The following is a 17,263-nucleotide window of genomic DNA, read 5'->3' as shown; positions in this document are numbered from 1 at the left end:
GTTCCCTGCATGCCCATTGGTCGACCGTGCGGGACTGCGGGTGCGCGGGCGTTCGAACTGGCGTTTGGCGGTGTTGCCATGGGGATGCGGCCTGGCTGCAGCTCGAGGCTGGCTGGTGACCCGACGCTCAGGTCGCTGGCCTTCTCGTTCTCACCAGACGGCGTCGTTTTTTCCTGTCCTGAGATAGGGCTGACTGACGAGGAGGCAGGAAGCCCCCACGGTGAGAATGGCAGGGGGAACCTGGGCGGGACAAGCTTGTGGAGAGCCGCGGTGCCTGCCCTGCCGAGAGGGTGCGCCTGACGGCCGCCGAGCATTTATGAGGGAACTGGGAGTTGGTTCTTCCTGGTTCTTGCGAACGTTTGCCCACTCTGCCTTTCATCCCCATATTTCTGCTTTTTCTTTAGCAATGATCTTGAACATCACCTCTCTCATGACGTCTTTCTTAGTTGCAAATTCCTCTTGCCTTTGAACCCTTACTCAGACTGGAACCTTTCTTAGGTTCGGGTTATTCGGCTTTAAGTTATTTGTGTAATTCGTGAATCCGTGTCCTCCCTTTTCTCATAAAATTTTTGAAATCTTTGAGGTAACGAAAGCTTTTTCACAATGTCTTACACGTAGTAGATTTTCAGGAAATATTTGTTCAGTTGAATTTAATTCACCACATACGGATCGGATTCCCCTTTATTTTTATTCTTCTATAGAGAGGCTCTGTGGTCTACTTCAATGCATGTAACAGCGCAGTTAGCTCCTGTCTTATCCATTCAACAGGTGTCCATGGTAGAATTGCATTACCAAGACTGTTTTGTCGTTAGCTCATGACCTAATTCATTCTCTTGCTGATTCAGTATTCAGTCTCCTTGCTGATTATTCTCATATCAAATTCATAGCTCAATGGTGACTTTAGTAAGAGGATTGGAAAAGTCAGGTTATAGAAGCTCTTATTACCCTCTTATTAAAGTTTGAAACACTATCTTGTAACTAAACTGCAGATCAGTAACGTAGTGGAAACTGGATTGGGGATTCAGAACTTGTTCTTGGCTCTGTCTTTAACTCATTAACTGTAGATGGCTTTGCAAGTCATTTACCCCTTCAGACCTTGCTTTTTCCATCTGGAAAATCAAAGGGTTGAATTAGATTAGAACTCCTGTGACTCTATCAATTATCTGTCAGTAATTGATATTACACTCCCAGCCTTCCAAAGATCGTCCTGATTTCTTTTAGCAGTTGAAAGGAGAAGCTACCATTTATTGAGCATTTTTCCTATACAAATTATTGTATCAAGGTCTTTATATAAACTTCGTTTTTCTTAGCATAGCACATAAATATGCCTCCTAGATAGCATTTCATTAAAAACTTTTACGTCATTAATGAAAATCTTAAAGTTATTTCTAGTATGTTTTTGGGAGAAACTGTTATGATCCTCTCATCTTCTAGTTTAGGAGAAACAGCAGTTTGTTTTTCTGGGCTGCCATTTTGTTATTTGTAAAGGGAAGGGTTGAACTTTTTTCAGATCTCTTCCAAATCTAATGCTCTGTGATTGATCTGTTGATCCAGTTTCTTTATGCTCACTCAGTAAACCTATTTGTAATTTGTGCAGAGTAGATTCTCAACAAGTTTTGTTAAATGAGTAATAGAGCCAGATGCTGTGACATGTGCCTGTAGTCCCAGCTAATTGGGAGGCTGATGTCAGGATCACATGAGCACCAGAGTTTGAAGCCAACCTAGGCAACACAGCAAGATCTCATCCCTTTTTGAGGGAAAAATAAAGAGTTATCGAGTTTTATTTCTTATACTTTGAGTGTCATGATCTTTGTAAACTTTTTGAGTTACTGTCTCAGGGGTTTTGATATTTGTGTCCTGTTCAAGACATCCTTTCCATATGTATAAATGAATTGTAATAGGTACCATATATTGAGTGTTTATCACACACTGAATGTACTACTTAATTTGCATTATTCTACATAACCCTCATGGAAGCAAACATCATCATTATTTTGTGCTTCCTAAATGATATCCTTCTTTCCATTTTTACACACCCCCTGCAGTGCATTCACTGAACTGGCCCAGTGATTTTTAAAGATATATATCAGACTATATCTCTTTCCTTGCTTAAAGTCTTCCAATGACTTTCTGCTTCCTTTAAAAATAAAATTTAGACACCTTTGCATGGCCCCAAAATGCTACCTAATCTGACCCCAACCTTTCTGTCTTCATCTTTCTTCACCTACTATGCTAGCCAGACTGGCCTGTTGATCACTTTATCATACCATGTTCATTTCCACCCTAGGGTTGACATACTCTCCTGGAATGCTTGTTCTCCTGATCTTTATCCCTTACTACTATTTCAGGTTTCACCTCCATGTTCCCTTCTGAATGAGGTCTTTTCTGATCATTCAAGTTAGGCCCTTCCACTCAATTTCTTTAATTTCACTTATCATTCTCTGAAATTACTCCGTTTACATGATTGTTATCTCCTCCCACTAAGATAATAATTGTACAAGGCAGTGACAGTTCCTTTGTTTTGTTCACTGCCATTGTCCAGGACAGGGCTAAGCTCATAAAAGGCTCTCAAAACATATTTCTTGAATGACTGGATAAAAGTTCTTGTTGGAATTGTGACCATAGCTGTGTCCATAACAATTCATTGGAGTAATACAACCTTCCTTCATTTTGTTGCCAGGAGTAGTGAGTCAACTCTGCCAGAGTTTTACTAAGTAATCACGTTAACCTGATACAAGTTTCTATCACCCTGATTACCACTAGTATCAAATGCTTTTGTAGAGTTTTAAATAAAGTGTTAGGAATATTTGGTTTTTTAAAAAAAATTTTAGATATAGATGAACACAATGCCTTTATTTTGTTTATTCATTTATTTTATGTGGTGCTGAGGATCATACCCAGTGCCTCACACTTGCTAGGCAAGTGCTGGACCACTGAGCTACAACCCCAGCCCCAGGAATATTTGTTTTTTAAACAATCTTTGAATGTTTATTATTTTTAGATACAGTTTAGATACTGGGGATAAAACATTCCTTAACCAGAAAGAGATCGTATTGTAGAGGAGCACATAGAAATGGTCACACATAATTGTTACAGAATGTAACTAATGATAGAGATTATTAAGGTATAATGTGAACACAAAGGAAGCATCTGATCACATCTGGGGAATTCAGAAAATACCTCATTTGTATTTTAATCAATAAGAAGTAACTAGGTAAAGTAAGACTTGATGAAAGTGGAAGAAAGCTATTTAGGAGTACATGAACAGCCAGACATGGTGGCACATGCCTATAATCTCAATGGATTGGGAGGCTGAGACAGCCTCAGCATCTTAGTAAGGCACTTAGCAACTCAGTGAGACCCTGTCTGTAAATAAAATATTAAAAAGTGTTGGGGATGTGGCTCAGTGGTTAAGCACCTCAGGGTTTAGTCTTGGGTACCAAAAAAAAACCCCACAAAATACACAGAAAAAGGTTGACTAAACTGGAGAGAGAGAGAGAGAGAGAGAGAGAGAGAGAGAGAGAGATAGAGAGAGAGAGAGAGAGAGAGAGAGTGAGAGAGAGAGAGAGAGAGAAAGAAAAGTTTTAAATAAGGAAGCAGCATGGTCATATGGTACTTTTGGAAGAGTGGTCTGACTCAGTCTGGAGGATGGCCTAGAAGGGACAAAACAGGAGGTAAGGAGAGTAGTTAAGGAGTAATGATCTAGGTGAGAGCAGTGGGGGCCGAATTACTTAAGCAGTGGTGGTAGGAATGAGACTAGGAGAGGGGAAATTTGACAGATAATTAGATTTAATTGGATTAATTTATTGATTAGATTTGGGATTAAAGGGGGTTCTAGGATACTTCACAGTTTAGCTCCGAGTGGCCCCATGAATAGTACTGTCACCTAATCCCCACCCAAAGAGAAAGGTAGAGGAGCAGAGTTTTGTCAGGAGGTAATGAGTTCACAAGTAGTTCAGATGCTTAATCCTGGGATTCTTAACTTTTTTTTTTCCTGTGCACTGCTGGGGATCAAACTCAGGGCCTTGCAAATGCTAGGCAAGCTCTCTACCACTGAAATCTAGCCCTCTACATGTTTTTTTAACAAGACATTTTTGTGAGAATGTTTTACTGTGAAGAGAGGTTACACTGGGATTCTGGAAGGTAACCCACTGATATTAAAGGATATCCAAGCCAAAACAACTAGATGAGATTTCACCAGCATTTAAGGGGCAGTGCTATGTCTATTATAGTCTTAAGTTAGCAATGTATTTATGTTGAAATTTAATTAGTTAAAGGTAGTGGTATAGAATTATGTAGCCAATATGTGGCTATCCATACACTTTCTAAAACAAATTCATATGGCTGTTTCAAAAAATTATGCCTCAGTTTCTTAATTTTTTAAAAAAATAATAATTGCCATCTATCATAAAAAGCCTTGGAAAATTGAGTGGTACAACTAATTACATATTAATTATATGGAACACAACAAATGGAATTATTATTGTTTAAATTGTTCATTGCTTTTTCAACATCATTCTTTTGGAAATAATTCCTGGTGCCATAGTAGCAACTGTTTCTAAAGGGTTATAGTTCTGACTGAAAGAATCTATATATTAAAAAACAGATTGTGCAGGGCATGATGGTCCATGGCTGGAATTCTAGCTATGCTGGAGATTGAGGCAGAAAGATTCCAAGCTCAAGACCAGCTGGGCAGTTTAGCAAGATCCTGTCTCAAATTAAAAAAAAAAAAAAAAAAGACTAGGGTTGTAGCTCAGTGGTAGAGTGCTTCCTAGCATGTGCAAGGCCATGGGTTTGATCCCCAACTCCAAACAAACAAAACAACAACAAAAAACTCTGATCATTATTTTTGCAGTTAAACACAAGAGATATAATTTGTTGAAGTATTTAATAACTGCAAAGTAGTAAAAATCTGCAAATGACAGCTTCCTGAGGTTGAATTAGATCAAGACTTTAAAAATAAAGCAGTGAATTTAAACCGAGTACTGGTCACCACCTGTTGCTAGGAATTCTTTCAGCATTGAACCTCTATATTTAGAGTAATGCTTGGACTGTTTTAAGATAACTGGGTTCAACAATTTTTTTTGTTTATTTTTAGGTAATTGCTCCCAAGCTTTTCACCAAACTTAAGAATGCTAATAAACCCATTGGAGGGAATTTCAGTAATAGCAAAGTATTAGCAATTAAACCATAAATGAACTTGAATTTTTTTTTTCAGTTATAAGCAGAAATAATCTCTTGAAAACCACTTTTTTAAAAAATTGGAGTAACTCACAGCTTGGTATTATAAAATCTACATCTTGCCTTAAAAATTCCATTATCTAGGTGCTGTGGTGCATACATATAATCCTAGCTTTTGGGGAGGGGGATCACAAGTTCAAGGCCAGGCTTGGCAATTTAGCAAGATCCTGTCTCAAAATAAAAAGGGCTGGGTATGTAGCTCAGTGATAGGGCACCCCCAAATTCAATCCCCAGTCCTGCGGAAAAAAAAAAAAAAAAAGAATTCCAATAAGCATATTCAAATTTCTTTGCAGCTGTTCTAAGCAGTTGTCCAGTGTCATTTGTCTTCTGTTGAAATCTGTGGTCTGAATTTCTTAAGTTCTTAATTAGGGATGTAATATTTATCATGAGGTACAAAAACATTTGGATGAAAGTTGAGTGTTGAGTTTATATTGTATCAGTTTCTTTACTTTCCTTACCCCCTTCCCTCTGGTACTGGGGATTGAATTCAGGTTTTTTTTGTTGTTGTTGTTTTGTTTTGTTTTTTTATGACTGAGCCACATCCCTATCCCTTTTATTTTTTTGAGACATGGTCTAAGTTGCTAGAGCCTCACTGAGTTGCTGATGCTTTCTCAAACTTGAGATCAACCTGCCTCAGCTTCCTGAGTTGCTGGGCTTATAGCCATGCACCATAGTGCTCCAGGCAATTTTATCTGTTCTTCAAGGTACAATGGACCCAATGATTTTGTGCGTATTCCATTAACAAGTGACCATTATTAGTTGTTGTCTAGGGCTAGATGGGTTTGGGGCAAATGGGTTTCTTTTGGGGGATGAAGAACATGATCTAAATTGATTGTGGTGATTTACAACTCTATGAACATGCAAAAAGCCATTGAATTTAAGTGTTTGTATGGCATGTGAATTATATAAAAAATCACTATATATACTTTTAAAAGTGATCACTGACAGTTTGATAGAACTCAAAGAAACATTCTTGACAATTAGAAGATATTTTTATCCTTTTACTTTCATACTTTTACAATAATGAAAGTAAAGCTTGATTTCACCTTTGGACTTAACTTCTTAGGTGGACCAATTTAAAGAATTTTCTCTAATACCTGCTAACCTTCCCATGTAGTCCCTCATTTTCAGGAATGGTATATTCATTTAAAACATATATAACTGTACAGTTAGTGGAAAAACAGAAAAATGTTTGAAAAGCCACGTTTACCAACCAAAAATGCATGATATTGGGTAAGTAGACTTAAACCATTCATAGTTCTAATTACCACATAAAATGATGGTGTTGGACTAAATCATGAATCTCAAACTCTAATGTCCACAGGGCTAACCAGTTAATATAAATGAATAAAGTTGATTTCTATAAATCACAAGAAGAAACACAAATACCAGAAAATGTGGGACCATTGAGTGTATAAGACTATATGTTCATTTTAAAGGAGACACCCACTACTCAGTTTTGATCTGTTGTTGCCCTAAGTTAGGCCCAGTGTTGCTATACATTTTAATTTTCAAGAAATGCAGGAGCGGGGTATTTTTATTTATTGAAACTAATTTTAAAAAGTTTTAAACACCATTGAAGCTGAATTGTAAAATATGAAGACAGTCCTCATAGGCCAGATAGTATGAAAAAATTCAGCTATAGATTATGATCTGTTTCCCTGGCTACTGTAGGATTATCTAAAAAATTTATGTGCCAGAAATTTAATGTGGTACATACCAAAGAATATGGCAAAACATATGTGAGATATAAAACATAATACAAAACTAATAAATATCTAAGACCTAGCATACAATTTCCCTATGTCCTTTTCCTGTTCCCTCTTTCCCTGTTCTCCCTTCAGAAGTTTCCATTATCCTAAATTTTGTGTTTAGATACCTTAATTATATATTTTTTGGAATTGTTTTTGAACTTTATGAAAAGGAAAACATTTTCTGGTATTTGTGTTTCTTCTTGTGATTTTTCTGAAATTTGATAAATTATTGAATATAGCTGTAGATTATTCTTTTTTAACTGCTGTATAATATTATATTATGTAAATAAAACCAAATTTCTTCTCCAGTCAGTGGATATTCAGATTATTTTCAGTTTTGTAAATAGTTCTATTATGAACATTCTTGTGTACCTCCTGAAGTACTCATGCAAAAGTTTTTCTATTGTATTTATCAAGTAGAAGCATTTGGTTGTATGATATATAAAGACTACTTCATTAATTAAGGTTGAACAGTTTTTCAGTGTTGCTGATTTAGCATTATGATTTTTACTCTGAAGGTTCTCCATAACTGTCTTCTCTATAATTTATCATGTTATCTTCCACTCTTTTTTCCCCCTTGATGGAAATAATCTGCTTCACTGTACCTTTGTTCTTCTAGTTAACCATGATTCTGCCATTTCAGTAAGAATCTTTTCTTTCTGCCAGGTGCACTGGTGCACACCTATAATCCCAGTGACTCAGGAGTCTAAGGCAGGAGAATCAGAAATTAGAGGCCAGCCTTGGCAATTTAGCAAGATCCTATTTCAAAATATTAAAAAAAAAAAAAAAAAAAAGCGGGGGAGGGCTGGGGATGTGGCTCAATGGTAGAGTGCTCCTGGGTTTAATCCCCAGAACTGCAAAAAGGAAAAAAAAAAAAAAAAAGATTTTTTCTAACATAATAAATAGAGTTGTATTTAAAAGCAGACATTAGCTTTTTACTTTTTGTAAATGTAATTTGCTGAAAGTGCTTTTTTAAAGTTTTTCCAATAAAGTTTCATGGTAAGCCAGGGGATAGCGAGTGGTAGACTGCCTGCCTAGCATGTGTAAGGCTGTGGGTTCAATCTCCAGCAACTCTAAAAGGCATGATGCATAAACCCTTTCAGGTACGGCTATTTTTAATGCTTTCCAAAACCATATTTTACTTGTTCACTCTATTCTTTGTAATAAAAGTAAATGTACCTTTAATGAGAATTGTACGTGTTAGAGGATCAAACCCAGGATCTTCCACATGCTTGGCAAGGTCCTACTACTGAGCTAAATTACTGCCTTTAAAGAGGGATCATTTTAATTAACCTTTATGAGAATAATGAATATTATAGTATTAGATACTATAAAATCCTTGTACAAGTGAGTAAAGCCTTTTTCCTTTTTTTTTTTAAACAGGCAGGTTTATTTAAAATAGGGATAGGGAGTCCTAAGCATCTTAATAAAATGTAGCAGACTTTGGTTTATGTGTTATTATGTTGAATTAGTTTTTAAAACCTATGGTCACTGCACACCCCCCTCCCCCAGAACATGTTCATTTTGCTCTTCTAATTTGTCCAACTGAAGCTCTTGGGATTTTCATTCTGTTTGAAGAGTCTAAAAATCTATTCTGCGTGTGCTTGCTTGACAATGCTAACCACAGCTTAGATTTCTAAGGAAAATGTCAATACAATTTTTCAAATTTTTCCATGGTTAATTTTGTTTTTGATAATTATAGAGTTGAGTTTTAAGAGAGTCTCTTTTAGATGCCTCTAAAATGTAATGCTAGATTTTTTTTTTAAGTGGTAAAAATATTCTAAAATTGGATTGTGGTGATTGATGGTTGCACAACTTTGTACTGAAAACTATTGAATTGAATAAATGGATGAGTTTTATAGTAAGTGAATTATCTCATAATAAAGTAGTTAAAAATGTAATGATATCCTAATAAATTCTAGAAGGATTTATTGATCTTTTTTTTCTAATTCCTTTTTTAAAATTGAAGTATTTGGGATATTGCATGAGTCTGAGACATGAAAAAAAACTTGAATGCCTTAGAACTTAGACCATTTTCCCCTATTTTTTTCTGATTGGACCTTAGAGTTTTCCTCTCCCCATCTCCTTCTCCTGACTCCTCTTTCCTCCCACTTCATTCTTCATCCTCTTCCTTCTTTTTCCTCTCCTCTTCCTGTTCTTCTCTTTGTCCTCCTCCTCTCTCTCTTCCCTCTTCTCCTTCAAAAGTGCTCTACCACTGAGCTATATTCCTAGCCCTTTTTATTTTATTTTGAAACAGTCTCACCAAGTTGCCCAGGCCATCCTTGGAGTAGCTGAGATCACAAGCATGCACCACCATACCAGATAGTTTTTTACTTCTTTATAGTGAAAAAATATTTTTATAAGAAATATTTATGGTAGTTATATGAGTAGGCAACAGATTCTGATATCTACGTTTTTGAAATTATAATAACTGCTCCTGGGTTCATGTTAGTTAGTAAATTGTCTCATACTAAAGGTGGAGACTAAACTTAGTAAAAATATCTTATCTACCCCAAGGACTGCTTCAAACAATTTTTTATAAAGAATACTTTTTCTGAGTCATTGACTATATGTAATTTTTTTCACTAACTTTTTCAGATTGATATAAAAATTTTTCACCGATTTAAATATTCAAATATTTCTTATTTTTACTAGCAGATGTAATTTAGCTCAGTGGGAGGGGGAAGCTATGAAAAATAGTATAATTTTAATTTTGTTCCCAAAGACCTAAGAAAGAAAAATCCATACAAAGTAATTTTTCCACAAAATGGAAACTTTCTTTAGTATCCATATGTTATATAAATTTAGAATAGTGACTATGTGATTTTATTTTATATGAAATTCTACAATTTACAAACCCATCTCTAGTGACAAAAAACAGATCAGTGATTGCCTTGGACCAGGACAGAGAACAGGAGAAGCATTTAAGGAATGATTGATAAAGGTTTTGTTTGTTTTTCTGGGACCAGGATCTCACTATGTTGCCTGGGCCACTTTTAGACTCCTGTATTGAAGGAATCCTTCTGCCTCATACTACTCAGTAGCTGGAACTATAGGTTTCTGCCACCAGATGATACTGTTCTGGTTATAAATTTTTGTTTTGTTTTTACACAGGTACATATTGGTCAAAACTCAGAGAACCATCCACTTAAAATGAATAGTTTATTGTGCATAAATTACATTTCAGTAAAGTTGATTAAAAGAAAATTAAGACCACACACAAGACTTATAATTGCATTGTTTTTGCCTTTTGAGATGTAGCATTTTCTAATATCTCCATGTTATAAGGCATTTGCATCAATTATGCTAATTAAGGGGGGAAGCACTTTTAAAATAGTTTAGGTGATTGATGGAGACTTTGAGGGAGCATGTTATCTGGATTTTATCCATATCCTATAACGTGAATAAACTTTTAAAATTTTATGTAAAGCTGCATATATTCCCCTTCCAGTTGATTTTCTCTGCCATTCGGATAAGAAAGTTTGAATTTCTGCCTACTTGAGTTCTTCCAAGACTCTAATTCTTTCTTTAAAAAAAAAAAAACTTAAAAGATTGACACATAAAACATATTTATAGGATATCAATTGATGTTTCAATACATGTATTCATTATATAATGTTCATATCAGGGTAAACATTTATCTCCTTTAACATTTATTATTTCTTTGTGATGAAAACATTTAAAACTTTTTTCTTCTAGCTTGTTTGAAATGTACATTAACTATATTTACCTCACTGTGCAGAACACCAGAACTTATATCTAATTGTAACTTAGTAACCATTAGGAACCTTTCCTTATCCCCACTATTTTCCTCAGCCTGTGGTAGACACTACTCTACCCTTATCTTCTATGAGATTATCTTTTTTAGTTCACATGAGTGAGATTATGAGGTATTTGTTTTTCTTTCTTGGTTTATTTCATTTACATAATGTCCTCTCCAGTTCCATCTATGTTGTTGCAAATGACAGATATCCTTCTTTTGTAAGGCTAAATAAAATTCTGTTGTGTACATAAACATTTTATTTATCCTTTAATCAGTTGATGGGTTGTTTCCAGTTTTTGATTATTGTGAATAATGCTATGATGTTTCTTCAGCATACTGATTTCATTTTGTTTGAATATGTATATAACCAATAGTATGATTGCTGGATCATATGGTAGTTCTATCTCTAATTTTTAAAAATGTACAAATTTACATTCCCATCAAAAGTGTGTAAGAGGTTTCTATAAACTCACCAGAACTTAACTTTTCTCTTCTTTTATAATAACATTATAACTGGGAAAGGTAATATCTCATTGTGGTTTTGGTTTGCATTTCTCTGATTGACTAGTGATGTTGAACATTTTTCATATACCTGTTGGCTATTTGTATGTTGTCTCCTAAGCCTAATTATGTTGTGAGATTGACCTCAAACTGTCCTAAGTAGCTGGGGCTACAGGTGCATGCCACCATACCTAGCTTTTTTGTATGTCTTCTTTTAAGAAATGCATATTTAGATCTATTGCACATTTTTAAAATCAGGGCCATTGTGGTTGTTGCTCTGATTCCCCTATTTCTCTAATGCCCTGGTCCTTTCTGCTTTAGACTTACTGGGAATGCATAACCTTGATCTGAATTTAGGACTATGGACTGCTACATGTCAAACAGCCATGTTTTCATTGGAGGAAAGCTGAGTTTAGGGTTGGATGGGAAATATACAAGATGAAAGTATCAGAGCCTAAGGCAATTGAGTGAAAACAATGGAATATATAAAAACTCTTAAGTTAATAATGAATTCGACAAACGAGCAAAAACACAAAAAAATCCTAAAAGAACTCATCTGATACCATTTAAAATAACTAGGGCACTAACACTTTGTGAATTGAAAATTAAAAGGAAAGACTGAAGCATTTATACCTATCTTTGTGTACAAAATACTTTGGGTAATCAAATAGCCCTCATTGCCAGGCATGGTACACTGTAATCCTAGTGACTAAGGAGGTGGGAGGCTGGGACAGAAGGAACTCGACTATGAAGCCAGCCCTGGCAACTTAGTGAGACCCTGGCTCAAAATAAAAAGGACTGGGGATGTGACTCAGTGTTCAAGTATCTCTCAATTTAATTCCCAGTACTAGAAAAAACAAAAAAAGTCAAATAGCCCTAGTTATTAACATAAAGTTTTTCTTTATAGGAGAATTCCACAAAGAATAGATAGGATCTGAAAATCACTATTTTGCAACTCCTAATGAAATAATTAAGATGGGCATTGATCATCAGTAGATGAAACCATTGTATTAATTTGGTTGAGAGAATTTCACATCTAAGAAATCAGGCTGTAGTTCTAGCTGACATTCATATGTATTCTGAATCAGATGTGTATGAAGCACCTGCTAACACCTATAAAGTATTTTTGCCAGAATGTAGAAGTTGATTCTAATATAGAATGGCCAAATATGTTATTGCCATATTTGGCCAAAACAAAATAGAATAGTTAAATTTGAATTTCAGATAAACAATGAGTGATATTTTTAGTTTAAATATGTTCCATGCTGGATTTAGAGACAAGGAAAAACAACACAATTATGCTGATGCTTCTGTCGAGTGTAGGGTTGTAAAAAACTGTCTTGCCCTGATCCATTAAATTATATATACTTTTAGCACATACAGAGTTATAATAAAGTTACACCTTTCCATCTTCTATGAGATTAGGGTTCTTCCCAGACAGTATCATGATATTTTAAAATTATGAGCATTTTGTTATTTTTGTTGTGTGTCTTTATAAAATGTATTGTTTGCTTTTGAAAAATAAGATCAATATGTACCATGCTTAGAATATACTGTAACATGTCAATAGAATAGTGAGGGGAGATGTGGGACTGCTTTATTTAAAAAAAGATAAGAAATATAACCAAATATGTGGTACCTATTTGGATTCTGATTTGAACAAAAAGGTGTTTTTGTAAAAAGATATTTTAAAATATTTATTTAAAAATATAAAGATTCTTGAAATGGTTGAATAAATTGGATTAGGGTCTAAACACAGGATATTAAGGAATTACTTTAAATTTTATTAGATGTAATAATCATGGTTATATAAGAAAATATCCTTTAAAAAACATTTAGAGATGAAATGACATGTTATCTAGGACTTACTTTAAAACATTTCAGCAAAGGAAAGCAAGGATTAGAGGAAACAAGTGTGGCAAATTCTGATAACTGAAGAATATGAGGGTGAATTACGTGGGAGTTCATAGTACAATTCGACTTGTTTTTGCAATGTTCTAATTTTTTACAATAAAAGAATTTTACAATAAAAATTTTTTACAATCAAAATACTATAGGTAGATCATTGCTCCTATTTTGTCCCAGGCTGAGTTGAATTATATTGCTTTTGTCTTTAAGAGTTCATACCATACTACAACATAACCATCTTATATCATCTCTGGAACGAAGCTGGCAACAAATTTTAAAAACCCTATCAGTTTTACAACAAAGGCTGTAGAGTCTGGAAAGAAGTCACAGCTCCCTGGGGTACTTAATCTATTCAGTAAACATTATTTATGATAGTGTGAAATATTGTTTGTGATAATAACCAATAGTATGTGAAAATGTTTATGTTAAATTAAAAAGTAGATTGCAGTATTGTTATGAGTACAGTATTATATACAATGAAGAGATGCTTTTTTATTTTTTCTGAACTGGGGATTAAACCCTCAGGGGGTTTATGGCTGAAATACATCCCCAGCCCTTTTTATTTGTTTTATTTGGAGACAGAGTCTCAGTTGCCCAGTCTGGCCTCCATCTTGCCAATCCTCCTGCCTCAGCCTCCCAAGTAGCTGGGGTTACAGATATGTGTCATAGAACCATTTTAGCATATTGAATTTTAAGACAAAAGGACATAATCTAGCTATGGGACTCAGAACTTACGATACTATGTGATATCTAGGCATTGTAAAATGCTTGTTAGTCTTGGAGTTACTACCGATTAAGGGATGTAGTAGAAGCAATGATTTTCACAGTTGAGTTGGGGAACATTTGGTATGTCACCAAGGGAATGAGTGTGTAGATAACAGGATCTTGAAGAGCCTGTGGGAAATAAGAAAACCACATAACACAACTTATTCCTGTGGGTTAGGTGGAGCCATTTAGGGAATACAGCTCCTTAGAAATAGCTTAAAACATTGAGGTCTTATTCTATTTTTGGGTCTGTGCTAGGTAGTGAAGGTTGTAGAAACATAGAAATAGCAATAGTAATTAATTGCCACAACTTACTGAGCATTAAATATGTAGCAGACTTTATGCTGGTTTTATAAGTATTTTCTCCTCAAATTCTAACCCTGGGAACTGTGGGGTGTCTTGCATTCCCATTTTACAGTTAAGAAATATGTGTTTCAGAGACATTAAATAAAACCAGGCATGATGGTGCATGCCTATAATCCCAGTTCAAAACCCTGTGTCAAAAAATAAAAAGGGCTGGGGATGAAGCTCCATAGTAAAGTACCCCTGCACTCATTCCCCAGTACCACTTTAAAGAGAGAGAGAGAGAGAGAGAATGCTAAGTAGGTAACTTGGCAAAGGTCACACACTTACCTCCTTTATAGGATTGTTTAGAGGTTAACAAATACAAACACTTAGAACGGTGCCTGGTATGTATTAAATGCTCAAAAAATACTAGTTGCTATTATTATTACTGAAATAGAAAGAGACATTTATTCCCCTGTAGGGCTCACCTCCCTCCTTGAAGAAAAATAGGAATAGTGTTTTTCCTGGGAAATACCAGTACTGTAGGTAGAAGAAATAGTAGTAAAGGAATTGGTGACCTAGTTTAGCACTACGTAGGGTATTGGGGGTAAAATAATAGAAGAGGCTGAGAGATTAAAGAAAGCTTAATGTTGGGGGGAAAGCTCTTGAGCTATCTTGAAAGGATGGGCATAATTTAGTAGGGCAAAAGAAGGAGTGGGGAGCCAGGTGCGGTGGCACACACCTATAATCCCAGTGGCTTGGGAGGCTGAAGCAGGAGGATCAAAAGTTCAAAGCCAGCCTCAGCAATGGCAAGGCACTAAGCAACTCAGTGAGATCCTGTCTCTAAAAGAGAAAAAAAAAAAAAAAAAAAAAAAAGGAATGGGAACATTTCAGCAAAGGTACCACCATTTTAAAAGACTTCAGAGAGACTGGGGGTATAGCTCAGAGCACTTGCCTACTATGGGTGAGGCCCTGGGTTTTATTCCCAGCACCACAAAAATAAAATGAAAAGGCGCTTGAAGACAATGAGATACTACTTCACACCTAATCAAAATGACCCAAATCCAGAACACTGACCATACCAAGTGCTGACAACAATGTGAAATAACAAATTCTCATTGATGGTGGGAATGCAAAATTGCAAAGCCCCTGTGGAAGACAGTTTGCTGGTTCTTTTTTTTTTTTTTTTTTTTCAAAAATAATTTTTCTTTTTTTTTTTTTTATTGTAAACAAATGGGATACATGTTGTTTCTCTGTTTGTCCATGGCATAAAGGCATACCATTTGTGTAATCATAAATTTACAAAAAAATATGGAACGCTTCACGAATTTGCGTGTCATCCTTGCGCAGGGGCCATGCTAATCTTCTCTGTATCGTTCCAATTTTAGTATATGTGCTGCCGAAGGGAGCACAGTTTGGTGGTTCTTATTAAAGCTAAACATACTTTTTCCATGTTATATAGCAATCACGTGCCTTGATATTTACTCAAAGGAGTTGAAACTTATGTGCATACAAAAACCCATATATACATTTATAGAAACTTTGTTCATAATTGTTGGAACTTGAAAGCATCTAAGGTGTCCTTGGATAGGTGAATGGATAAATAAAACTGGTACATTTAGATAATGGAATGCTTTTAAGCAGTAAAAAGAAATAAGCTATCAAACCATGAAAAGACTTGGAGGAAACAAATTCATATTATTCGGTGAAAGAAGCCAGTCCGAAAGGCTACATACTTTATGATTCCAACTGTGACATTCTGGAGAAGGCACTATGGAGGCATTAAAAAGATGAGTAGTTGCCAAGGGATCAAGAGGCAGGAAGGATGTGTAAGCAAAAATAACCAAAAAGGGGAGCAGACCTCTCGGATTTATTAGACAGCCATGGAATGGCACATGGCACTTTTTCAGGGGAGAAAGTGGCGACTGGTTACAAGAGGGGTCTGCTTTTTATAGGTCTTAATGAGAGTTAATCATAGAAGAATGTTTAGTGTGACTTAATCATTAGAGACTTGGGACTTGCCAGCTGGGCAATGAGGAAACTAGTTGTGCAGGTTAAAAATCTATCTCAGGAGAACGGCTGTAAAAGCTCATGAAACTCATTCTAACTCAAGGAAACAGTTTAAAAAGTTCGAAACTTATTGTTACTGGGATAAAAATCCAGAGCTCAGAGCTCATATGTTTACCTTCTCTCTTCCAGGACATATCATCCTTTGTAAAGTACAAAAGCCCATAGCCCAGGGACTAATGTTTGCCTTCCCCTCCTCCCCTCCTGGATCATGCTGTCCTCCTTTTCTCCCTGGAGTCTGTCATTTTCCTTTTCTTGGGGGATGTTATCTTCCATATCCTTCAGGATGAATAGTCAGAACAGCAGGTTTTTAGGGCACTGAAACTACTTAGTATTTTACTCAGATAGTAGATATATGTCATTATACATTTGTCAAATCCATAGAACATACAACACTAAGAGTGAAGTCTAATGTAAAATGGGACTTTGGGTGATGATCATGTGTCACTGTAGATTTATTAATGGGGGAAGCTGCACATGTGGGTTAGGGGATATTTAGGAAATCTCTGTATGTTCCACCCAGTTTTGCTGAGAACCTAAAATTGCTCTAATAAGTTAAGTCTAATAAAAGAATCTTAAGTGGTACATACCTGTAATCTCAGCAGCTCAGGAGGCTGACGCAGGAGGATTCCAAGTTCAAAGCCAGCCTCAGCTACTTACTGAGGCCCTAAGCAACTTAGCAAGACCCTGCCTCAAAAAATAAAAAGGGCTGGGGTTGTGGCTCAGTGGTTAAGTGCCCCTGAGTTCAATCCCTGATACCAAAAAAAAAAAAAAGGGCACAGAAGTGGTATTGTTATTTATCTACTGCTATGTAACAAACTACCCCAAAACTTAGGGCCTTAAAACAATTACCATTTTAGGGGCTGGGGAGATAGCTCAGTCGGTAGAGTGCTTTCCTCGTAAGCACAAGGCCCTGGGTTCGATCCCCAGCACCCAAAAAAAAAAAAAAAAAAAAGCAATTATCATTTTATTTGCTCAG

At 35.7% G+C, this 17,263-nt stretch overlaps 1 protein-coding gene across 3 annotated transcripts in view; it reads left to right on the top strand.

The window, feature by feature from the left end:
- The first annotated feature begins 41 nt into the window (after positions 1 to 41).
- The window catches only part of KIF24 (kinesin family member 24), a 57,148-nt gene continuing 39,926 nt past the window's right edge, over positions 42 to 17,263 (top strand). The window contains exon 1 of one of the 3 annotated variants that reach the window (XM_079113228.1): positions 42 to 220. The gene's annotated coding sequence lies outside the window, so the exon portion shown is untranslated. Of the gene's footprint in view, positions 221 to 13,390; positions 13,507 to 17,263 lie in introns of those variants that run through there. The other 2 variants (XM_079113225.1, XM_079113227.1) reach the window with 2 other exon arrangements.

Source organism: Sciurus vulgaris (assembly GCF_902686455.1).
Source record: "Sciurus vulgaris genome assembly, chromosome: 15".
Classification (NCBI taxonomy): domain Eukaryota; kingdom Metazoa; phylum Chordata; class Mammalia; order Rodentia; family Sciuridae; genus Sciurus; species Sciurus vulgaris.
This window is presented reverse-complemented; position numbering and strand designations above follow the sequence as displayed.